At 40.4% G+C, this 26,379-nt stretch overlaps 1 protein-coding gene across 1 annotated transcript in view; it reads left to right on the top strand.

Moving 5' to 3' along the window:
* rad50 (RAD50 homolog, double strand break repair protein) overlaps positions 1-25,982 on the top strand; it is a 216,201-nt gene extending 190,219 nt beyond the window's left edge. Inside the window, exons 26-29 of the transcript XR_006313549.1 lie at positions 21,583-21,630; positions 23,525-23,572; positions 24,216-24,338; positions 25,857-25,982. The gene's annotated coding sequence lies outside the window, so the exon portion shown is untranslated. The remainder of the gene's footprint in view (positions 1-21,582; positions 21,631-23,524; positions 23,573-24,215; positions 24,339-25,856) is intronic.
* The last annotated feature ends 397 nt before the right edge of the window (positions 25,983-26,379 follow it).

The raw sequence follows: 26,379 nt of genomic DNA on the forward strand, positions 1-26,379 counted from the left end.
TATGTCGAGGTAACTGTGGGAGTTGGTGGGTTTATGGTGGATATTGGTGGCCAGCCCTATCCCCAGATATGGAAACAATGATGTCGAAGAAGACAAGGGAGAAGTCAGGGATGGACCAGGTGAAGGTGAGAGCAAGGTGGAAATTGGCAGCAAATTGATAAACTTTTCCAATTCCGAATGAGAGAGGGAAGCAGCATCGATGAAATTATCAATGTATCAGAGAAAGAGTTGTGGGTGGTAGTCGGAATAGGACTGGAATAAGGAATGTTCCACATACCCCACAAAGAGACATAACTGCTGCCCATGCAGGTACCCAAGGCAACTCCTTTGACTTGAAGGAAGTGAAAGGAGTTAAAAAAGAAGTTGTACAGAGTGAGGATGAGCTCGGCCAGGCAGAGGAGGCTGGTGTTGAATGGGGAGAGTTCAGACCTTTGCTTCAGGAAGAAGCAGAGAGCCCTGAGACCATCCTGGTGGGAGATGTGTAACGGGATTTCATCTCTGTTTGTATTTTTATCTTTATAGAAGGCATATGCTTTTTCTGTGCATTCTGAAATATTCCCTTAAAAGTCTACGACTGCCCATCAATTGATCTATCTCCGAGGCTGGTGTGCAGTACATCTGGGAGAAAGTGAGGACTGCAGATGCTGGGGATCAGAGCTTAAAAATGTGTTGCTGGAAAAGCGCAGCAGGTCAGGCAGCATCAAAGGAGAAGGAGAATCGACGATTCGGGTGAGCTTATGCCTGAAATGTCGATTCTCCTTCTCCTTTGATGCTGCCAGACCTGCTGCGCTTTTCCAGCAACACATTTTTAAGTGCAGTACATCTGAGCTAGTTCAGTTTTTATGCCAAAATAGTTGTCCATATTTAGACCTAAAATACAAGTCTTAGACCCAATCTTCTCCCTTCAAATTGTATGTATATTTTAATCATAGTCTGGTCACTGCTACCTAAAGGTGCCTTTATTCTGAGGTCATTAATTAATGCCATCTCAGTACATCGTACCAAATCTAATATAAACTGCTTCGTGATCAGTTCCAGAATATGCTGCTCTAAGAAACTGTCTCAAAAGGATTCTATGAACACTCCAGTTGAGATATTACTACCCATCTAAATTTTCCAGATTATATGTAAATTAAAATCACTAATGATTACTACCATTCCCAAACACCCAATATTGCTTCTTATAAAATTTGCTTCACATTGTGGCTTGAAGGCCTGCAAATGTCTTTTTACCCTAATTTTCATCATCTCCACCCAAATCAATCCTACATCCCAATGAACCAAGGTAATTTCTAAATATTGCAAAATGTCATTCTTAATTAATAGTGATTCCCCTCTACCTTTACCTAGCTTCATATTCTTCTTCAATGTCATATACCTCCTCAATGGTCAGAACCCAATACTAGTCATTCTGAATCCAAATCTCCAGAATGGCTATTAGATCATATTTATTTACTTCAGTACACCCTAACAATTGATTTACTTTATTAAGAATGGAATATTCATTCAGATACAAGGCCTTTAGAATTCTTTTGTTATCTGTTATTTGGTTTTGATTGTTGGTGAATGCCTAGATTTCTTTTTCTCTGTCCCTTCCAACCATTCTGTGACCTTCATTTCCCACATTATTATTTTTCTCTCTTGCTTTCACTGTGCTTTTTGATATCCCACATCTTTCCACATGTTATCCCTTGCCCCAACTATTTGGTTTAAAACCCCTCCAATTCTTTCATAATGCAGTTCGCAGGAATCCTGGTCCCTGCACATTTCAGATGCAAATCATCCCAAAGGTATGGCCCTCACTTTCCCTAAAACTGGTGCCAGTGACCTATGAACCAGAATCCAGTTCTCTTATACCAGTCTTTAAGCCACATGTTCACCCCTCTAGTTTCATGTGCATTATGGGCATTTGCATTTGGGTCAAGTAATTATCCAAGATATTATCACCTTTGAAGCTTCAGTTTTTTTTTAATTTAGTGTTCAGCTCCACCTCCTCTCTGCAAACTCTATTTCCTAGTTTTACAATGTCATTGGTACCAGTTGCACCATGACCACTGGATCCTCCCCCTTCCACTACAAGTTCCTTTCCAGCCTTGCACAAAAGTTGGCATTGAATAGGCAACACAGCCAAGGGGACTGTCAAACCTATTGGACAATTGCAGAGGTTAATGTTCCCCACTATCTGAATCCCCTTACCTGCCTCACCCACAGTAATACTTGCTGTCCCTGATATGTGACCAAACAAAAGACCTTATCTTGAGATGTGACTGCTTCCTGGTACAAATTCAGGTAACTTTCCACATTTCCCATGTGTCATTGTATCTTTGACTGAATAGCCTCCAGCTCTCTGTGCCGCAGTTGCTTGAACTCCAAATACTTATTATAGCTGTGTTTGTTCTGGATCAGTGGTCCAGGAGCTCCCATATGCTGCAGCTGTGACACATCACCTGTCCTCCCATCCTTGAGACTTTTAATTAGTTAATGGTGTTATTCACTTATTTATGTTCCCTTTCATATGTTTTATGAACTTACTGTCAATTTATATAGTATGTTAAAACTTAAGAATAAAAACCACTTACCAGAGACTCACCAAACATCTCACTCTTTCCTCTGTAGCAGAGCAAGAACTAAATCCAATCAGTTCCAATGAATTTAGCTCAGTCTCCAACTGTTTGCTTTGGGATCCATTTCTCACCTGCCTCTCAGGTGAAAACTATGTCTTGTCATAGGAGCCTCCAGGAGGTGAGGCTGACTTCCTGTCTCAGGTTCCTCACCTTGCCTGATCCTTGGAAAAACCAAATAGATAGGCATTTAGAGAAGTGATAGTTAAGGTATAAGCTAATCTCTTTCCTTTGGAGGTAAAAGCAATCATTTCCAAAGTGAGCAATGGATCAAACACAGTAATAAATAAAAGAAAAGAAGAATGTTGACAAATATTTTATTGTGTGCAGCTTTGGAATCCACATCAGAGAAGGGGTATGATTGCGCTGGAGAGGGTGCGGAGGAAATTTACCAAGAGGTTGCCAGGGCTGGAGAGTTTTAGGTATAAAGAAAGATTGGATAGATTGGGATGGTTTTCCTTGGAGCAGAGGGGATTGAGGGCGCACATAATTGAGCTGCCTAAAATTAGGAGGGATCTAGTTCGGGTAGGTAAGAAGATACTTTTCGCCTTAGAGCTGGGGAGGGTGGGGGAGGGAGAGGTCAATGATGAGCAGCACAGAATACAGGAAAGAGGCAGGTGTTTTAGTGGATATCCAAGGAAAAATCTGGAATTAGAGCATCTGGAATTCATTGCCTTTAAGAGTGGTGCAGGCAAAACTCCTGAGAAATCTTGTTTCCTTCTTGAATGTCTCTCACTGCCCTGATACAAATTTACCTAAAGATATCTGCTACTAGTCCAATCTGGCCAAATCACATCTGATCTTATTAAAATTGGCTTGTCCTTTTCTATGATAATCTTGAATCTATTGGAGTTATGATCGCTGTCTGCAAAGGCTGCCTTTGCTTTTCATGATTTATATTAATGACGGGGCCAGTTTGTAAATGATGCAAAACTTAGTAACATTTTAAACTGTTAAGCTGATAGTTTTGACCTTCAAAATGACATTGACAAGTTAGTGGAGTACACAGGTAGAGAGCAGATGACAGTTCACTATGCAGAAAAATGCAAGGATACGGAATGGAAGGTCAATACAAAATAAAGGATACTTCACTAAAGGATTTGCAAAAGCAGAGAGACATGGGCATAGGTGTGCATATGTCATTAAAGGTGACAAGACATGTGAAGAGAGTACATAATAAAGCATACAGTACCCAAGTTTTATTAATCGAGGCATGGGGTACAAGAGCAAAGAGGTTATACTGAACTTGTATGTCATGCTCATTTTACCTCAGTTGGAGTATTGTTTACAGTTCTGGGTGTTACACTTCAGGAAAGATTTTAATTACATAGATTGCAGCAGCAGTTTAAAAGAACGGTTCCAGGGATGAAGATCTTCACAATGGTGATGGGTTGGAGAAATTGGTAGGAGAAGACTAGGAGGAGATTTGACAGAAGTTAAAAAGCAGGGTATAACTCACACAGTTAATGGTAGGGCATTTGGGAGTATTGCTGAAGAAAGAGACGTAGGGATGCAGGTGCATATTTCCTTGAAAATGGAGTCGCATGTAGACAGGGTGGTGAAGAAGGTGTTTGACATGCTTTCCTTCATTGGTCAGAACATTATAAGAGGTGAGACATCATGTTGCAGATGTGTAAGACTTTGATGAGGCCACTTTTCAAAAATTGTGTATAATTCTGGTGGCCCTTCTATCGGAAGAATGTTGTTAAAGTTGAAAGGGTGCAGAAAAGAGTTACGAGGGTATTACGGGACTGGAGGATTTGAGATATGGGGAGAGGTTGAATGTACTGGGGCTTTTTTCCTTGGAGTGTCAGATGCTGAGGAGTGACCTTACAGAGGTTTATAAAATCATTAGGGGCATGGATAGAGTGAATAGCCAAGGTCTTTTTCTTATGGTGGGAGAGTCCAAAACTAGAGGGCATAGTTTTAAGGTGAGAGGGGACAGATTTTAAAATGGTCTGAGGGGCAACTTTTTCATGCAGAAGGTCGTGGGTGTGTGGAATGAGCTGCCAGAGGAACTGGTGGAGGTGGGTACAACTACAACATTTAAAAGGCAACTGGGTGGATATATGAATATGAAGGGTTTAGAGGGATATGGGCCAAATGCTAACAAATGAAACTAGGTCAGATTCTGATAACTGTATGGAATGGACAGTTGGACTGAAGGGTCTGTTTCCGTGCTGTATGACTCTATGACTCTATTGCAAAATCACAAGAGGTGTGGACAAAATATACAGGAAGATAGTGTCTTCACATGCTAAAGGAGCAAGAATGAGAGGGTACAGTTTTAAAGCAGCTTTCAAAAGAAGCAAGTATGATGGAGGCAGGCTCAATCAAAGTATTCAAGAAGACATTAGATGATTATTTGAATAGAAATAATGTGCAGGGTTCCAGGAAAAGGGCAGGAGAATGGCACTATGTGACAATGCCCATTGGAGAACTAGTACAGACACAATGGGCCAAAAAGCCTCCTTCTGCACCATAACAATTCTGTGACTCTGCAAACCTGTTCCTCTTGTAGCGCAAATAACCACATCTCACCTCAATTATCCTCAAGCAGTTGAGGGTTGTCCAAATTATCCATGGAAGGATAAAATCCAGAGCCTCATCACTTGAGTTGGTTACCAAGATTGCAGTTGATTAGGATGCAGTCAACGAGGAGGTGGGAGGTGAGGTCATGGAGTGAGTAGTATATTCCAGTAGAAGCCACACAATTTCAGATAAGTACATGGCTGTTTTGTTTAAGGTCCTGTGTCAATGGGAGCACTTCATTAGCTGCCAGGGATGGGTAACAATGCCAACCTTTTCTGCAAAACTCATATCCCATACATGAAATCAAAGAGAAGCACTGGGGCCATTTGAGCTCTTCTGCTTTCAACATTCCAACAAATAATCCTCATGACTTTCCAAAGGTGGATATTTGTATTGAGCAGTGCTACATTGCTGTTGCATAGAACAGGGCAAATAAAACAATTGAGGGAGTGAGGTCTCTGCTTCCCCTAGTGGTGAGCTGTGCTGGCTGCAGAGACTTGGTGAATCAAATAACTAGGAGTGTGGAGACAGCTTTAAACTAATTAGGGACGCAGGGATGTGGAGGGTTTGAGAGGGAGGATATGTATGCTTACGAACAAAAGGATATACAAAACACATTGCAGGACAACTGTTTTGGCAATGAGACCCAGCACAGGGCAGGAAGGGATAGAGAGCACAAGCATAAAATGACAGCAGCAAATCAGCTCAAAGGGGGAAAATGGTAACAAAGCAAAATTAATGGATAGGGAGACATTATTTATATGTAGGCAATTCTGAGAGGTTTGATAGGGTAGATGTGGAGATGCTGTTTCCTCTTGTGGGAGGGTCTAAAACCAAATGGCATAATCTCAGAAGAAGGAGTTACATATTTAAAACAGATGAAGAGGAACTTCTTCTCTCAGACAGTAACAAATCTGTGGAATTCTTTACCACTGAAGGCTGTCGAGGTTGGGTCATTAAGTATATAAAATCTTAGCAGAACTTATACACTTAATGGTAAGGTCCTAGGGAGTGTTGCTGAACAAAGAGACCTTGGAGTGCAGGTTCATAGCTCCTTGAAAGTGGAGTCACAGGTAGATAGGATAGTGAAGAAGGCAATTGGTATGCTTTCCTTTATTGGTCAGAGTATTGAGTACAGGAGTTGGGAGGTCATGTTGCGGCTGTACAGGACATTGGTTAGGCCACTATTGGAAGATGTTGTGAAACTTGAAAGGATTCAGAAAATATTTACAAGGATGTTGCCAAGGTTGGAGGATTTGAGCTATAGGGAGAAGCTGAACAGGCTGGGACTGTTTTCCCTAGAACATCGAAGGCTGAGGGGTGACCTTATAGGAGTTTACAAAATTATGAGTGACATGGATAGGGTAAATAGGCAAAGTCTTTTCCCTGGGGTTAGGGAGTCCTGAACTAGAGGGCATAGGTTTAGGGTGAGAGGAGAAAGATATAAAAGAAACCTAAGGGCCAACTTTTTCACCCAGAGAGTGGTACAGGTATGGAATGAGCTGCCAGAGGAAGTGGTGGAGGCTGGCAACATTTAAGAGGCATTTGTATGGGTATATGAAAAGGAAGGGCTTGGAGGGATATGGGCTGAGTACTGGCAGGTGGGACTAGATTGGGTTGGGATATCTGGTCGGCATGGACAGATTGGACCGAAGGGTCTGTTTCCATGCTATCCATCTCTATGACTGTATAAAATTCTGAGATAAATATATTTTTAAGCAGGATGGAATCAAGAATTATGGGGAATTAGCAGCAGAGTGGAGTTGAGGAATTACCAGATTGGCCATGTTCTCATTGAATGCCTTGCAAGTATGATGGGCTGAATAGCCTATTTTTGTTCCTACATCTTATGGTTTTATAATCCATTTGTTACAATCATTGGGGTTAAGGATACTGAAAATGCTGTTTGGAAGGAACGTTCCAGATTTTGGCCCAGCGAAAGTAGTTGGGATAGATACATAGGATTAAGGCAGAAGCCAAGTACATAAAAAAACACATTTTGAAAAGATTTAAACTGCATGTCTTATTTTATCATAATGGAGAGATTTAAGAATGTATAAATATGGTAGCATTCTAATACCACTGAGGCTGTTCAATAGTAGACATGAACTTAATATATCAGTAAAAACCCAGGTAACATTCATAAAAGTTGAGTTAAGAGTTTCAAGAGTCTTTAAACCAGCACAAGAATGTGAATGGGCAAGTTCTCATGAATTCAATGATTTCTAATAAATTGCAGTCTTCAATCATACCCACAATGGAAAAGTATGGAATCGCTTACAACAAATTTGAAGTTTATGCATGCAACTGAGAATGTGCAGACTCCAGAAGATGCTGTTAGTTTCAGATGAGCAATGGTAAAATCCATTAGAGGTTTTCATAATGATATTATGACAAAGTAAAGAGTGATACAATGCTCACTAGGCTGACACATTAATGGTCACTGATTTAAAGTCAGCAGAAAAAAGTTTAGAGGAGACCTGAGCAGAAATCTTATGCGTTAGAAGGTTGTCAGGATTTGGAATGGTCTTTCTGAAAAGCTCATGGCTCTACTTCAAGCTATTTCCAAAAATAATTTTAAAAGAGATTTGGAGAGGATGATGAAGAACTCCTAGAGTTATGGACAAGCGCGGGAGATGTGAGAGAAAGCATGATTGATTTATTAAAGAGTCAGCACAAGCTTGATAAGCCAACTGGATTCCTACTACACTGTACGATATGAAGATTCTGTGAAAAAGTAGTTCTTCCTTAGTTGCACTGTCCGTGTTATTTGGAAGTCACCTCAATGCTGAGTTAAAAAGCAACTTTGCAGCTAGATAGCAATGGAAGGATGTTAAGTGGCTGATCATGGAAGATAATTATTATCTTCAGCTATTTTCAACGAAATATGCCTTTTGTAATCAGATGAGCGTTGATGGCTTCAGAACTTTTTCTTATCTTCAAATGTATCGTTAAGATCCATATATGGTCTGACTGCTATAGTTATTCAGGTTGAGCAATATTGTAGTTGGTGCGTCATGGTCAAAAAGAGGAAATTCCATGAATAAGTGCATTTCTGTTCTCGCAGATGCAGATCAGAATACCGCATCCAATTTGAACCTAAATAGCATGTTCAATTCTTGCCTGCATTTTCACTCCAGTTTCCATTAAATGCTGAGTGGGTTCTGCTCACCTAGATTCCTTGAATGCTGGACCATTCCCTCATCATCTGCTTATTCCCACGAATCAAATAATGTAGCAAAACATAGTGGGTAGGTCTGGTGGCCCAATTGGTAGCAACCCTGCTTCAGAGCCACAGGTTCAGGGTTCGAATCTCATTCCAAACTTGATCATGCAAGATGCCTTTCTAACATGTGAAACAAGTTGGTTATCAACATGAAAATCCTTCAAACACATCAATGGCAGGTGGTAAGAGGGGCAGAGACATCTGGTCAGCATAACTAATTGCCAATCTCTGGTTTGTGTCTTCAGGCTAGCAAACAGCGGCACAGTGGTTAGCACTGCTGCCTCACAGCACCAGAGACCCGGGTTCAATTCCTACCTCAGGCGACTGACTGTGTGGAGTTTGCACATTCTCCCCGTGTCTGCGTGGGTTTCCTCCGGGTGCTCCGGTTTCCTCCCACAGTCCAAAAAAAATGTGCAGGTCATGCTAAATTGCCCGTAGTGTTAGGTGTAGGGGAATGGGTCTGGGTGGATTGCGCTTCGGCGGGTCGGTGTGGACTTGTTGGGCTGAAGGGCCTGTTTCCACACTGAAAGTAATCTAATCTAATCTAATCCAGGACTAACGAACCACTGAAAATGGATGTATGCTTGTACTTTGCCTATCTCATGCATCATTAGATCTGGGAATTCTTCTAAGTCTAAAACATAAATCAGTACAAGGATTGTCAACTTTGATTCAATGTCAGTAACTGCAGAATTCTACTGAAGCTGTCACCTTCAATTAAGTTTTCTGTCTCCACTGCCCAATTACACTATGTTTCTGAGCAGGATTTTTTGTTCCAGTCAAGAGAATTTCCTAGCAGTCATAATCAGGGTTATGTCAACTCATTTTTCTGGCAGGATCACATACAGTCACAGCACGGAAACAGACTCTTTGGTCTAACTCGTCCATACTGACCAGATAACCTAAATTAATCTAGTCCCACTTGCCAGCATTTGGTCCCTATCCCTCTAAATCTTTCCTATTCATGTACCCATCCAGATGCCTTTTAATTCTGTAATTGTACCAATCTCCAACACATCCTCTGGCAGCTCATTCCATACATGTACAACTCTCTGCATGACAAAGTTGCCCCTTAGGTCCCTTTTATATCTTTCCCCTCTCACCTTATACTCTTTAGTTTTGGGCTCCCCTACCCTGGGAAAAAGATGTTGGCTATTTATCCAATCCATGCCCCTCATGATTTTCTCAACTTCTATAAGGTCACCTTTCAGCCGCCAATGCTCCAGGGAAAACAACCCCAGCCTATTCAGCCTCTCCCTATATCTCAAACCCTACAACCCTGGCAACATCCTTTTAAGTCTTTTCTGAACCCTTTCAAGTTTAATAACATCTTTCATATAGCAGGGAGACCAGAACTGTACACGGTATTCCAAAAGTATCCTAACCAATGTCCAGTTAGTCTGCAATATGACATTCCAATTCCTGTACTCAATGAACTGACCAATAAAGGAAAGCATACCAAATGCCTTCTTCACTATCCTGTCTACCTCTGACTCCACCTTCAAGGAACTATGCCCCTGCACCTCAAGGTCTCTTTGTTCAGCAATGCACCCCATGACCCTGTCGTTATGCATCTAAATCCTGCCCTAATTTGCCTTATCAAACTGTAACTCCTCACATTTTTGTAAATTAAATTCTATCTGCCACTCCTTGGCCCATTGGCCCATCTGATCAAGGTCCCGTTATACTCTGAGATACTCTTCCTCACTGTCAACTACACCATTAACTTTAGAGCGTCATCTGCAAACGTACTAACTATTCCTCCTAAATCACAGCCAAATCATTTATATAAATGTTGATTAGACTTTGTTCTAGAGCGTTCAGTTTAAACTATGTATTTTCTTCTTTAACTTACTGGACTCATGAGCTGATAACATTGCATTATGGGCAAGGGGGTGCCTGGAACCTTGGTATGTCACTTCAGCTGGTAGCTTTAAAGTGTGAACAAGAACGAGAGCAATCATGCAGATGAAAATAAGATAAATTAGTCATAACAGGAAAAAAAAGTAAAAACGGGGATGCAAGATTGCATTAAGTGAGAGAATAAAGAATATGAAAGGAAAAAATAAGGTAAATATGTTATATTCCTTTTTTTAAGTATCCAACAAAGGCTACAGAAAAGATTCCCAACATCTGCTAAAGGCAAAATACTGAAAAGGCTGCAGAAACTCAGCAGGTCTGGTAGAATGGGGTGGCTCAGTGGTTAGCACTACTGCCTCACAGCCCTAGGGACCCACGTTTGATTCCAGCCTTGGGTGAATGTCTGTGTAGAGTTTGCACATTCTCCCCCTGTCTGCGCATTTTTCCTCCGGGTGTTCCAGTTTCCTCCCACAGTCCAAAGATGTGCAGGTTAAATGGATTGGCAATGCTAAATTGCCCATAGTGTTAGGTGCATTAGTGAGGGGTAGGATGGGTTACTCTTCGGAGGGTTGGTGTGGACTTGTTGGGCCGAAGGGTCTGTTTCCACACTGTAGGGAATCTAATCAAGAATCTGTGGAGAGATAAACGGAATTAACACTTTGAGTCTGATATGCCTCATTTTTAGGAAAAGAGTAGAAAATGCTGTTTTTTGTGCTGTTAACAGAGGGGAAGATGAGTGAGTGGAATAGATTGTGAGGGTCCACAGAACAAAAGGCAAGGAAGTGCAAATGGTAGTAAGGGAGTGATCAAGATGGAAAATGGGTGTAAATGATAGGTATGAAAAGGAGCAAATAGGTCCACTCCACTGAGAGCAAACAAGACATTAACAAAACATGGATGGGAGTAGGGGGTGATGAGGGGTGCAGTATATATGAAGGACAGAGGTTATGCTTTTAGTTGTGGCACTCACTGTTGAGTGCTAGAGTCTATAAAGTCCCTAAGCCTAAAGTAAGATGTTGTTCCTCCATTTGTGTTGAGCTTCATTGGATAGAAATATTTGCATGGAGGTAACAGGTTTTTTTGAAATGGCAAGCAACTGGAAGATCGGGGTCCTTCTTACGGACAAAGTGAAGATGTTCGACCATGTTGTCAACCAGGCTGCATTTGATCTTGCCAACGTAAAGGAGGCCACATTGCAAGCTGAAAATACAGTAGAATAGTTTGAAAGTTGTATAAGTACAATGCTGCTTCACCAGGAAGGTATGTTTGGAGCCTTGGACAGTGAGAAGGGGGGGGGGAGGAGAAAGGCCTGGTGCAATTACTTCTATGTTTGCATGAGCAGATGCTGGGAGTGATGGATAAGTGGCTTAAGGCCCTGTCAACCATGTTGGGAAAGTGAGATGGACTAAAGAAAATGTTGTTCAAAGTGAGAATCAGTTCAACCAGGTAAAGGAGAATGAAGACTGTTCTTTTCAAGGCAGAAGCGGAGAGCTTTCAGACTACCCTGCTTGTGGATGGATGTGTAGAGAGATTACACATCCATAATTTCAATTGTTTGTTTACTGGGCCAGAGAGGTTGTTTGGCAGTGCACAAATAACTCCTCCTTAAAAAGTCAACCATTAAGTGACAATCCTAAATTTTTATGACATTTTTAACAGGCAATTAATATATTGGCTAAATAAAGTACTTTCATGAAACTCAGGGGGCAGTTGAGAGCAAACTGCCATTTTCACAAAGTTAGTGGAAGAGCAATGTAAATTTTCCAGCAGCATTTTTGTTTTGCAACATACAGGGTATTTCTTCCCTGCTTTTAAGATACTTGATGATTGCAGCATTAATAACAGTGAACACTATTAACCTTTGGCTACTTTATCAACTAAAGTGGAGCTAGTATCTTTTAAAAAATCCACAAAACTTTCAACAGCATAAAACTCATCATTTTCCACCTCACTTCAGTTTCGAAGAAGAATCACTGGACTTGAAATGTTAACTCTGTTTCTCTCTCCAGAGATACTTCCAAAGCTGGGGAGTGTTGCCGAACAACGAGATCTTTGGGTACAAGTTCATAGTTCCATGAAAGTGAAGTCACAGGTAGACAGGATAGTGAAGAAGTCTTTGGTATGCTTACCTTTATTGGTCAGTGCATTGAGTATAGGAATTGGGAGGTTATGTTGCGGCTGTACACGATATTGTTTCAGTCACTTTTGGAATACTGCATTCAATTCTGGTCTCCCAGCTATAGGAAAGATGTTGTGAAACTTGAAAGGGTTCAGAAAAGATTTAGAAGGATGTTGCCTGGGTTGGAGGGAAAAGCTGAATAGGCTTGGGCTATTTTCCCTTGAGGCTGAGGGTTGACTTATAGAAGTTCATAAAAGCATGAGAGGCATGGATAGGATGAACAGTCAAGGTCTTTTCCCTGGGGTAGGGGAGTCCAAAACTAGAGGGCATAAGAGTTTAAGGTGAGAGGGGAAAGATTTAAAAGGGAACTAAGGGACAATGTTTTCACACAGAGGGTAGTGCGTGTATGGAACGGGCTGCCAGAGGAAATAGTGGAGGCTGGTACAATGATAACATTTAAAAGACATTTGGATGGGTATATGAATAGAAAGGGTTTGGGGATTAGGGTCAAATGATGGCAAATGAGACTAGATTAATTTAGGATATCTGGCCAGCATGGACGAGTTGGACTGAAGGGTCTGTTTCCGTCCTGTACATCCCTATGACCTGCTGAGTTTGCATCTCAAAATCATCAACACAGTGACAGTCATTGAAATTCTCCAGACACCTTAATCCTAATTAACAGTTCATTGACTTGAGGACCAGCGTTTCCTCTAACTGGTCAATTCTGTGCCATGCTATGAGATGGGATACTGGTTGGTGGCATGGCGTTCCACATTGACTTGGCAGAAACAATAATGTGGACCCATACATTATACCTCTATTCTGTTGGATGACATTAAAGAAAGGCTTTGGCCCAATATATTAATATCCTTCAAACTAAAAGGTGATAGATGAAAATAAGCAGCACACTGGAATCCTATGAATTGTAATTCAGAGAAGTTCAGATCATACAAAAAGAAAGAACTATTGTGTGAATTCTCGTTTGATATAACAACTCTTCGTCTGCAAACAGAACCTCTAGAAGAGTTGTTATATTAAATGAGAACATTACAGGCAAGACCAGCTTTGTTACTCATCCCTAGCTGTCCTTGAGAAAATGGAATGAAATGCTTCTGTGAGTGCTGTAGTTTCAGGCTGTAGAGAGAACCACAGCAGTGTTAGGGAGGGAGTTCTGAGCTAACAACAGTGAAGGCAATAGAGTTCCTAGTTCAGGTGGTATGTAGAGAGGAAGTTGTAGTCATGCTGCTACAATGTGCCTGTTGCTCTTGTTCTTCTCAGCCATACAAACATAAATAATAGGAGCAGAAGTAGGCATTTGGCCCTTTGAGCCTGGTCCACCATTCATTATAATCATAGCCAATCATCCAACTCAATTGCCCAATCCTGCTTTCCCCCATATCCTTTGATCCCTTAAGCCCCAGTGCTATATCCAACTCCTCCTTGAAGCCATACAATGTTTTGGCCTCAACTGCTTCCTGTGGTGATGAATTTCAAATGCCTCTGGGTGAAGAAAGTTTTCCTCATCTAAGTCTTAAGTGGTCTACCCCATATCCATATACTGTGACCCTTAGTTCTAGACTCCCTCACCATCATCAAGAACATCCTTCCTGCATCTAACCTAACTAGTGCTGTTAGAATTTTATAGGTTTCTGTGAGATTCCCCCCACATTCTTCTGAACTCCAGTGAATATAATCCTCACTGATGCAACCTCTCCTCATTCATCAGTCCTGCCATCACAGGAATCAGTGTGGTAAACCTTTGCTGCACCCCCTCCATTACCAGAACTTCCTTCCTCAGATTAGGAGGCCAAAACTACATACAATACTCCAGGTGTGATCTCACCAAAGTCATGTATAATTGCAACAGTCCTCTCACTATGAAGGCCAACATTCCTTCCTCACTACCTGCTGCTCTGCATGCTTATCTTCAGTAATGGTGTACAAAGACACCAAGGTTTTAATGTGCATTCTCCTCTTTCAATTTACAGGTATTCAGATAATAATCCACCTTCACGATTTTGCTCCCAAAATAGATGACCTCACATTCATCCACATGATTCTGCATTTGCCATGCATTTTTCCACTCACTCAGCTTGTCAAATCTCACATTGAGCATCTCTACATCCTCCCCACAGCTCATTCTTGTAACCAGCTTTATATCATCTGCAGATTTGGAGATATTATATAGAGTTTCCTCATCCTAATCATTAATATTTATTGTGAATGATTGGAATCCAAACTCTAATCCCTGTGGTATCCCACTAGTCATTGCCTGCAATTCAGAAAAAGATACATTTACTCTTACACTTTGTTTCCTGTCTGCCAACCAATTTTCTATCTATCTCAACATGCTATCCTCAATCACATGTGCTTTAATTTTACATACTAAACTCTTATGTTGGACTTTTGTCAAAAGGCTTCTGAAGGTCCAAATAAATCACATCCACTGTCTCCACCTCATAAACTCAACAAGTCACATCCTCAAAGAAATCCAAGAGAGTCATAGAGTACTACAGCACAGAGACAGGCCCTTTGACCCAAACTGGTCCATGCTGACCGAAATGTTGATCCACGCTTAGCCCATTTCCCTGCACTTTGCCCATATCCTTTTAATCCTTTCCTATCCATGTATTTGCCCAAATGCCTTTTAAATGTTGTTAATGTACCCGCTTCAACTACTTCTGCTGGCAGCTCATTCCATATGCATACCACCCTCTGTGTAAAAAAGTTGCCCCTCAGGTTCCGTTTTGTTCTCTCCCCTCTGACCTTAAACTGATGCCCTCTAGTCTTCAATTCCCCAACCCTAGGACATGACTGTGCACAATCACGCTATCCATGCCTCTTACAATCTTATATACCTCTATAAGTTCCCCCCTCAGTCTCCTATGCTCTAAAGAAATAAGTCCTAGCTTCTCCCTGCAACTCAAACCATTGAGTCCTGGAAACATTCTTGTAAATTTCTTCTGCACTTTTTCCAATTTAATATCACTCTTCCTGTAGCAAGGTGACCAAAGCTGAACACAATACTCTAAGTGCAACCTCACTAACATAACTTCCCAACTTTTATACTCAGTACCCTGAATGATGAAGGCCAGTATGCCAAAGGCCTTCTTCACTGCCCTGTCTACCTGTGACTCCACTTTCACAGAACTGTGAACTTGAACTCCAAGATCCCTCTATTCCACTACACTCTTTAAGGTCCTACCATTCACCATGAAACTCCTATCTTGATTTGACTTTCCAAAATGCAAGATCTCACACTTATCTATATTAAACTCCATTTGCCATTTCTTGGCCCACTTCCCCAGCTGATCAAGGTCCTGCTACATTTTCTGATAACCTTCCGCACTGGCCACGATACCATCTATTTTAGTGTCATCAGCAAACTTACTAACCATGCCTTGTATATTCTCATCCCAATCATTGATATAGATAACAAACAGTAATGGGCCCAGCACCGACCCCTGAGGCACTCCACTAATCGCAGACCTCCAGTCCGACAAGCATCCTTCCACTATTACCCTCTGCTTCCTACCATCAAGCCAATTTTGTATCTAATTTGCCAGTTCACCCTGGAATCCATGTGATCTAACCTCCCAGAGCAGCCTACCATCTATCAAAGACCTTATTGAAATCCATACAGAGTACATCTACTCCTCTGCCCTTGTCAACCTTCCTGGTCACTTCTTCAAAGAACTCAAACAAGTTTGTGAGGCATGATCTCCCACACGCAAAGCCATGCTCACTACTCCTAAACAAACTCTAACTTTCCAAATGCATGTATATTTTATACCTCAGAATCGTCTCAAGTAAATTACTCACCACAGATATTATGCTTATTGGTCTATAGTTTTCAGGTTTTTCTTTGCAGCCACTCTTGAATAAGGGCACAATATTTGCTACTGTCTAGGCTTCCGGGACTTCACCCCGTGGCTAATGATGATGCAAAAATATCAGTCAGGGCCCCCACAATTTCTTTCGCCTCTTGCAGTGTTCATGGATATATTTGGTCAGGACCAGAAGGTTTATCCACCTTCATACATTCTAATAAATTTAACTCCTCCTCTACTGTGATATGTACTGTCCCCAAGATATCACTACCAACTTCCCCACGTTCCCAAGTCTTCATATCTTTCTCCATGGTAAACACAGAGGAGAAATATGCATTAAGAATCTCGCACACCTCCTGCAGTTCTGTACATACATGTCGATTTTGGTCCTTGAGGGGCTGTATTCTCTCTCTAGTTATTCTTTCTCCTTTAACATACTTAAAGTGCCTCTTTGGATTCACCCTAATCTTCTCAGCCAAGGCCTTTTTCACCCTCCTGATTTCCTTCTTCAGTGAATCCTGTACTCCCTGCATATCTGCACGGATTCCCTTGATCCCGGCTGATTGTAATTGAGCCATGCCTCCTTTTTTTCTGGTCAAAGCCTCAACATCTCTTGTCATCCAAGGTTCCCTAATCCTGCCAACCTTGCCCTTCACCCTAACAGGAACATACAGACCTTGAACTCTAACAAATTTGTGACTCACCTTTAAAGGCCTCCCACTTGCCAGACATCCCTTTACTTGCAAATAAACTACTCCAACCAACCTCTGCAAGCTCCTGTCTAACTCCACCAAAATTCGCCTTGCCCAAATTTAGAACTTGAACCTGTGGACCAGTTTAGTCCCGCTCTATAACTATTTTAAAATTAATAGAATTATAGTCACTGGTGCCGAAGTGCTCCCCCACTGTCACCTCCGTCACCAGTCCTGCCCTATTTCCCGAAAGTAAGTCAAATTTTGCCCCTTCCTGAGTAGGACCCTCTATATACTGCTTCACAAAACTTTCCTGAACACATTTAACAAATTCCACCCCATCGAAGCCCTTAATGCTCTGGCAGTCCCAGTCTACATGAGGAAAATTAAAATTCCCGACTATGACATCCCCACTGCTCCTGCAAGTCTTCCTAGTAGATTTGTCAAACATAATTTTGCTCTCATAAATCCATGCGGACTTTATCTGACCCTGCCACTGTTTCCCAACTCAATGATTATATCTTTTATAATGGACTCTAGCATTTCCCCCACTGTGGACATCTGACTGCTAATTGATCTGTAATTCCTGTTTTCCTGTCTGATTATGATTTAAATAGAGGGTTTACATTAGCTAACCTCTTTATGAACTGTTCCAGAGTCTATAGAATCTTGAAAGATGACACCAGTGCATCCATTACTTCTAGGGCCACTTCCTTAAGCACTCTAGGATATTGATTATCAGGCCCTGGGGATTTACCACCCTTCAATCCCATCAATTTACCTAACACCATTTCCCTACTAAAACTCCTTTGCTTCAGTTCCTCTCTCCCATGAAACCCTATGTTCACCAACAATTCTGCTGTGTCATTTGCATTCTCCTTTGTGAACATGAACTGAAATACATATTTGGTTGGTCAGCCATTCCTTTGTTTCCCATTATAAATTTCCTTCTTTTTCTGATTGTAAGGGACCTACATTTATCTTCCACCAACTCTATCTCTCCACATACTGGAGAAACTTTCAAAGTCATTTTTTATGTTCCCAACAATTTCACTCTCATGCTCTCCTTTCCTGTTCTTAATCAATTGCTTTTACCTCCTTTGCTCAAATCCACACTCCTCAGGCCTGTTGTTTTTTTTTGTGGACAATTCTTATCCTCTTCCTTGCAACTAATAGAAGCATAGAATCCCCACTGTGTGGAATCAGGCCATTCAGCCCATCAGCCCTCCTAAGAGGCTCCCATCCCAGACCCATCCCCTCCCCATCCAGTCCCTGTAACCCTGCATTTCCCATGGCTAATCCACCTAACGTACACATCCATGGAGACTATTGGCAATTTAGCATGGCCAATTCACCTAATCTGCACATATTTTGACAATATTAATACTATCACTAATAGCAAGTTTTGAGAAGATTTGTAGCTCAGGTTGAGGTTCTGGATGTAGGTTTTCTCACTGAGCTGTAAGGTTTGTTTTCAGACGTTTTGTCGCAATACTAGGTAACATCATCAGTGAGCCTCTGGATGGAGCACTGGTTGTATGGCCCGCTTTCTATTTGTGTTTAGGTTTCCTTGGGTTGGTGATGTTATTTCCTGTGGTGATGTAATTTAGGTTCTTTTTCTCAGAGAGTGGTAAATGGGATCCCAGTCAATGTGTTTATTGATAGAGTTCCAGTTGGAATGCCATGCTTCTAGGAATTCTTGTGCATATCTCTGTTTAGCTTGTCCTAGGATGGATGTGTTATTCCAGTCTGTATAAGGATACTAGTGAAAGTGGGTCATGTCTTTTTGTGGCTCGTTGTTGTTTATATATCCTGGTGACCAGTTTTCTGCCCGTTTGTCCAATGTTGTGTTTGTTACAGTTCTTGCAAGGTATTTTGTAAATTACATTAGTTTTGCTTGTTGTCTGTATCGAGTCTTTCAGACTTATTGGCTGCTGTTTTAGTGCGTTGGTGGGTTTGTGGGCTACCACAAGATGCCAAGAGGTCTGAGTAGTCTGGCAGTAATTTCCGAAATGTCTTTGATGTTGGGAAGTGTGGCTAGGGTTTCTGGATGTGTTTTGTCTGCTTGTTACTCTATCACTATCACTAGAGCTATCACTAATTTCCATTGTAAGCCATTGTTTGGTCACCTTTTCTGTTTTAATTTTGCAGTAAAGAGGAATGAACAATTCTTGCAATTCATCTATGTGCTCTTTGAATGTTTGACATTGCCTTTCAGTTAACATCCCTTTAAGCAATGTCTCCCAATATATTATACCCAATTCAAGCCTTATACTTCTGTAATTTTGTCTATTTAGATTCAAGGCCCTATTCTCAGAATCAACTACATCACTCTCCATCTTGATACGCAATTCCATCACATTATGGTTGCTCATCCCAAGGGGCCTCACACAACTAGTTTGCCAATTATTTATTTCTCGTTATACAATAGCCAGTCTAGGGTGGTATATTCTCTAGTTAGTTCCTCACTGTATTTTTCCACAAAAACATTCTTATACGCTCCAGGAATTCCTCCTCTATGGTAGTGCTATGAATTTGATTTGCCCAATTTATATGCAGATTAAATATAAATATAAATATAGTAATGACAGATGTTCCTTTATTGCAGTGTCTCTAAACTCCTGTTTAACACCATTCCTAACATCACCCCAACAGTTTGGGGATTTATATATTATCCCCACTAATGTTTTTGCCCCTTTGTGTTTCTCATACAGATTCCACATTGTTGAAGCTAATAACCTACCTCACTACTGTGTTAATTTCCTCCATACCTACCAATGCCACTCCACCGCTTGTTCCTTTTTGCCTGCCCTTCTTAAGTACTGAATACTCTTGGATATTCAGTTCCCATCCCTGGTCACCTTGCAGCCATATCTCTTTATTCCCAATTATGTCATACTTGTTTACATCAATTTGCGCAATTAATTCCTCCACTTCACTATAAATTCTGAATGCATTAAGGCACACAATCTTCAGCTTTGACTTTTTAGAACATAGAACATAGAACATAGAACATTTTAACATTACTTGTCCTGTTCCCATTGTATGGCCCTGTTTAGTCCTGGTCCTTGATTTCTCTGCCAGTCACTTTTCTTATTCCCATTTCTGCCTTTTGTTCTTGTGCATGATTCCCTTTCCTTTGACTCCTTGCATAGGTTTCCATCCCCTTGCCACTTTAGTTTAAAGCCTCCCCAACCACTCAGTAAATACTCCTCCTGGGGCATCAATCTTGGTTCCTGCCCAAGCATAACCCACCCACATTGTACAGGTCCCATCTCCCTCAGAACAGGTCCCAATAACTGGGAAAGACCACTGCCTTGAAAGGAGATTTGGTGTATTGCTGCAATCCATTTTGCAGGTGGTACACAATTTAGCAGTAGTGTGCATGTGTTGGAGGGAAATTAATGCAAAACTTAATATAACTGTGACAGATCTAGCAAGCTTCTCTATGCTGAATAGTGTCAAGCTTCTTGGGTGTCGTGGAAAGCCCCTCCAGGTGAAGTGGAGAGTATTCCTTCATGTTCCTGACTTGAATCTTGTAGATGATGGACAGTCTTTGAGAAGTCATCACATCTTATGGGCTGGCATCAACATTTGGCCAGAATAAAATCAATGGTATAAATCATCGAGGGTGAATCAAAGTGAGGTTTTGCTGATCCTAATTTGTATTGCACCAGGCAGATCGATTCTGCTAACTGAAAACCCAGCTCTTCATGCTTATTATTCTCTTTGTCACTAATTCAGCTACCTCTGCGGAGTGCTAAAAACACGTACAATTACCATAGACTAGAACACATACCAACAGCGGCTAAAGGATTTGCAAGTGTGGGCTGATCGTCTTTTTGAAGCACATATTGATCCCAAACTGATAATAGTCATTCAGTTGCACTTTTAGACTGAATATCCACTTACATTTTCAATATGAATGCTACTTCCTATTTCTACAGTTATCAATATCTTGACAGAATCATTTTAAAAATGACAAAAATAGGTTGAAATACTCATTTTGTGTTTGTGTGGAAGGGCAATCACTAGGAATTTGTTTGAAGCGCTGATGGTTGGTATCTCTTTGCCACATCTTCTTCCTCCACCTTTCCTCACCCCCACCTTGCTATCTATTTTGATGAAGACAAAGGGTTTCCTTCCTCTTAGATTTTACCTATTCTTGCAAATTTGCTATCTCAATGGTTAAGGAATTTGTGACGCTTCAGTGACTTCCCCAGTATTTCCTCTTCATCAAGCTACTGGCTATAAAAAGTCAACGGTTCACCTTCAGAAAGATAACTAGCATTGACTGATTAGCTCAGAACGTTATCATGTCTAAGGTACTGAAGACAGTGATTCTTCTCTTCATCTTAGCCAGCATAGAGTGCAAGGTTCAACTTGAATCTTTGAAGGAAATCATAAGCATTCTGAAAAAACAAAATATAAATGAGGTATGTACAGATTTGTTGAATACATGTTAAATGAATAAAACTACTTGTGCAACTCTGTTGAGAAAGTTACTAAGAATTAGTCATTTTGTAAATTGGAACCAGAGTTTTCATGAAAGCTGAGTTGTTTTGGTTACAATAGAAAATATATCAATGGCAAAAAAATGTATTTTACTTGCTCATGAGTATTCTACATAAGGAAACTGACTATAACGTGCATAGTTATGAAATGTTAATTTACCAATTGTTACTTTGTTTTTCTGAAGATGTCTTGTGGTGACACCATGGTCCCTGAAGTAAAGTTCAATTCCATGGTAAGAACTGTTTTCTATTATTTAATATAACAATACTCCTTATATTTCTTTTGTTAGCTTATTTTGAGCTCTGTACTCTGAGCATTAACATGTACAAAGTTATACTTGTCTCAGATATTTCACATATGGCTCGAGGTACAGTGTTATAATATATCTAGCTGCATCTGATTTGTCATTTATACTACTGCCTTCTTAAATTTTGATTAAAGTTTAATTGGCATATTCCTGAAACAGTTTATCTTCACTACATATCCTGACTACTGCAGTACATAAATCCCCAACTCAAGGCATTGTCCCATTCTGTTACAACAGGAATTCTCATTCCCTAAAAGCAGTGAATCTGGTAATAATATTCTCAACATTCTCTGTCAAGCTACAGGTCATAAGCTTTTAGACATGGTTATATACAGCACCCAATTAATGGTTTATGAAAATGTATCAGATCTGAAGCAAGAATATCAATTATCTGTTCCACAATAGTCCCTTGAATTGTTGCGATGTATTCTACAGTGCAAAATATCTGCTCAGCAGGTATACTGAATGCAAGGCTTAAGCCATGGAATCTATTGCAGCAGCCTTATTGCTGCCATGCAAATATTCCAACACCAGACGGCGGCTGAATTCTGGCCTGCTTGTAATGCCATCTAAACGTGATGGTGAGCTGCCATCTTGAGCCACTAAAGTCCAATTGGTGTAGGTATGCCCCACTATACTGTTAGAAAAGGAGGTCTAGAAATTTGTCCTCAGCAACTCTGAAGGATTAGTGATATACTTCCAAATCAGGATTTACTGGATTAAGCTCTTTATGAGTCCATGACAGTATAAATTACTTACACTGTCCTTACTAGGATCAGATCTGTTCTGTGACCACACTTTCTGTAGCCTTAGGAAATAACAGAGGGTGAAATTGTGCAATGGGGGATGGGTCTATGTGGTTCAGCAATCATTTATTTCCCAGACCTGTTTCAGTTCTGGTCCAATCCTATGTTAAAGAGGCATCGATGTAGACATACTTTTCACTTTATAGTTGATGCATACCTGTCAGCGTTCAAACTCACATTGCGTCTGCATGTGAGGACTTAAGTCAGAGTACAGAGTTTCTGAATGGTGGTGTTCAGTGATTTTCCAGAAAATCTGTTGATCCAGTTACTTAGTAATCTAGAAAGTTACCCTGGCCTTTCTACTAAACTAATATGTCAATATAAGGACACAAGAGACAGGAACAGGAATAGGAAATTTACAATCTGAAAAGCATCGAGAAAAATTAATTTGATGTTGCCTGTTTACTTTCATGGGCCTTTGCTATGAAAATATAGGGGCTGTGCCAAACTTGAAATTCTTGGACCAAACTTTCAAAGTCCCAATCTGAACTGAAGTGGAATTAGGGTCGGAAAATGATGGGAACCTGGACCCTGCTCCTCAACTCTCAACTCTTTTCACTGGGACGGGGGATGGAGAAGTTTGTGACCGCAATTGCCTGTTGTTTAAAGGTACAGGCAACAATTTAAAAATGAAGGCCTTTTGCCCGAAACATCGATTTTCCTGCTCCTCGGATGCTGCCTGACGTGCTGTGCTTTTCCAGCACCACTCTAATCTAGACTCTGGTTTCCAGCATCTGCAGTCTTTGTTTTTACCTAACAATTTAAAGATGGCCTGTTCAAGGCCTCCCATCACTTTCATGGAGGCAAGCATTAAACAGAACCCCTCCTGATTTAGGTTTATGAATGAAGCCACAAACAACAGTGTGGAAGGATGTTTTCTGTTTTCCTGTTCAATAGGAAATGATACAATCTAAGATGTACCTATGCCAGCCACAGTCAGAATTGGTAGGGCTTTGGAAGGGAGAATGTTTCTTTTCCGTGACTTAATCTGTGTTTTTTTTTATTTTTGAAAGTTCAATAGATATCCGAAGCAATCACTGCATATTACCCACTCGCCAAAGGTGAGTACATGAGGAAACAAGCGCATTAAGAGAAGGTGTTGTGGATGGGTGTAGGGCATAAAGTGGAGGTGAAGGAGTTATGGGTGGTGAGGTTGGGCATTGGGAGTAAGGATGTGAAGAGGAATGAAAACGATAAGGGTAGAATGCCATAAAACCCATCCGCATTGCTTTATTTCTTGTTTCCCACCTCCGATGTTTTCAACCACAAAAGATGGGCCTTGAAACCAGATTGGATCAGCCTTGGCGTAATTCGGTTTCTAAGCCATTTTGGCCTTTGGCCTGTCCCTAAAGGCCGTGGATCTGACTCCAGCCCATTCCTTTCTCCATAAACATGACAAGGTGGCCTACTCCAGGATGGAGATAGGACCATACAGCCAGGAAAATTCTCAACTTTCAGTCTGAAAATCAACCACAAAATTCTTGAACCTTTTGTCCAGCAAACAACTAACTTAATGAAATGGCATTAATAATGGCATTAATGAAATGGCATTAATAATACAGAAAGAACTGTCGTGAGTTGAAAATAAGCTCGTTCGATTTTATAGGACTGACACCATCACCCAGCCTTGACAATTCAATTTCAGTTTGTTTCTTTTCCTGAATCAATTAACCAAAGCAATTTCAAAATATCTTGTCCCTCTAGTTTCATTTTCAACCTAATAATGTATCTGAAGTGTTCTGCAAAGCTGCTAAAGCCCTGGAGAATGTTCCATCTACCTGTCAATCCATACGTGGGCTCAGAGTGCAAATATTTAAACTGGGTGAGGTGAGTCTTAATCTTAAGATGCTGCAATAAGGTGCCATTTGAAATGGGTTAAATTGAGCATTTAAATTAACAAAGTTTCACATAACCGATTCTGTGGCAAAGCTGATTGTGTTGTGAGAAGGTTTTCCAGAGTTTGGCCTCACATTCCTTGCCCAAATTTCGTTTGTGCAATTCCATTGAAAAAATACCATTTTTTCCAAAAAATGTACTTTTGTCATGAAATTAGCAAAAGTACATTAAAAAAAGTATTGTGCCTCAAAAATTATTGGAAAACTACCAACAAAAATATACTTGGCTCCATCTAGCATGTTCCACTCTGTAGGTACATCAACACAATCATAGTCCGTATCTTACATACAATCTGAAGCCAAATCATTTTAAACCATTTACAATTCATGTCAATATGAAGGTGGAGGGACAGTCTGCCAATGCAGTTTGCTTAGCTCCAGTCTTGGGCTTATGCTCAAAACGTCGATTCTCCTGTTCCTCAGATGCTGCCTGACCTGCTGTGCTTTCCCAGTGCCATACTTTTTTACTCCAATCTTGAAAGAGGCATTGGAACCACTCGCTTTGGCACATTGTAACCTAGGCTTTGGATTCAGGAAGTCTAAAATATGCTCACTGTGAAATAACAAAGCCAAAGCAAACAACTGTCTGATTCCCTGAGTTTTATTATGTACTGTCCACTGTACAAAGCAAGAAGTATTTTTGGTCTAACTTCAGTTGAGCAGACATTTGGCAGTTGTCAAAGAGTTCAGTGGTATTCAGTTGAATGCTGATAAAAGCATGCTATTTGGTAGAAAAGTTTAGTTAGCACCAGACTGATTACATAGAAATAGCATTATTCAAAAGATTTCTAAAGATTAGATATCAAATACACTAAACTGCTAGAAATCAAATCCACTTACACTCTGACCACCATCAGCTGTAACCTAAAAAGAAGCAAAATCCTCTATGTTTAATGTCATTAATCTAATCACCCGCTTGCAACTCACTGGTGGCATATTGTAAATGGCACTGGGCATTTGCACAGAATAATTTTGTTTTAGATCTTGTGCCTCCTTCTAAGTTAATTGAAGAGTGTGCATTAGAATGCAGTGTACTGTATTTAGAAATTACATAAAATTGTCTAGCCAAGACGTGATGTGGAGGTGCCAATGTTGGACTGGGGTGGACAAAGTCAGAAGGCACACAACACCAGGTTAAGTCCAACAGGTTTATTTGAAATCACAAGCTTTCAGAGAGCAGCCTTTGGAGTGAAGTCTTCACCTGATGAAGGAGCAGCACTCTGAAAGTTTGTGAATTCAAATAAACCTGTTGGAACATAACCTGGTGTTGTGTGACTTCTGACTATTTCAAGATACAATTTCAATCGAAAACTCCTTAAAAACCAATAATATTAGTTAGAGTTACAGTTCACTTTAGCCTGATACACAAACTTGTTTTTCTCTAGATACAGAAGATGAAAATTCATTGAAATGCTTCCTTTAATTTGCTAAATTATTATTTTCATTACAGAATATTAATTGCACAGTTGATGAAGATAATGAAGTTGAGCTAAAATCTTTTCTGCATAAGCTAAGGAAGTTCTCCCAACATATAAATCGCTCTCAATGATCCGTCACAGTTTCTGAATGGTTAGACCAATGGATTAAGGTGCTTGGTATTTGATAAAAGCACAACTAAACTGCAATTTAAATATTTATTTATTTATTTCTCAACTGTGTTATATAAAAGATGAAAATTGCTGAATGTCATTCCTAATTGATACATTACTACAAATGATATATTATGTTGGACTATAGTAATTTAAATGAAGAACATATATAGCTCTGGTTTTAATACAGGAAACTTTGGAAGAAATAGGATGTGTTAGAAATTTGCTGTGGAGAGCTCAGTGAAAGGTCCAGACAATTAAATTCCTGGTCATCATTTCTATATGTGTTGCATTGTTTTCTGTCAGAAGCCAATGGAAATGTACGTATTTTAGTCTGAATGTTCATCACTGTGATGTAGATTTGCTAAAAAATCTTTAGTTTTC

This window comes from Chiloscyllium plagiosum, chromosome 14, assembly GCF_004010195.1.
Source record: "Chiloscyllium plagiosum isolate BGI_BamShark_2017 chromosome 14, ASM401019v2, whole genome shotgun sequence".
Classification (NCBI taxonomy): Eukaryota; Metazoa; Chordata; class Chondrichthyes; order Orectolobiformes; family Hemiscylliidae; genus Chiloscyllium; species Chiloscyllium plagiosum.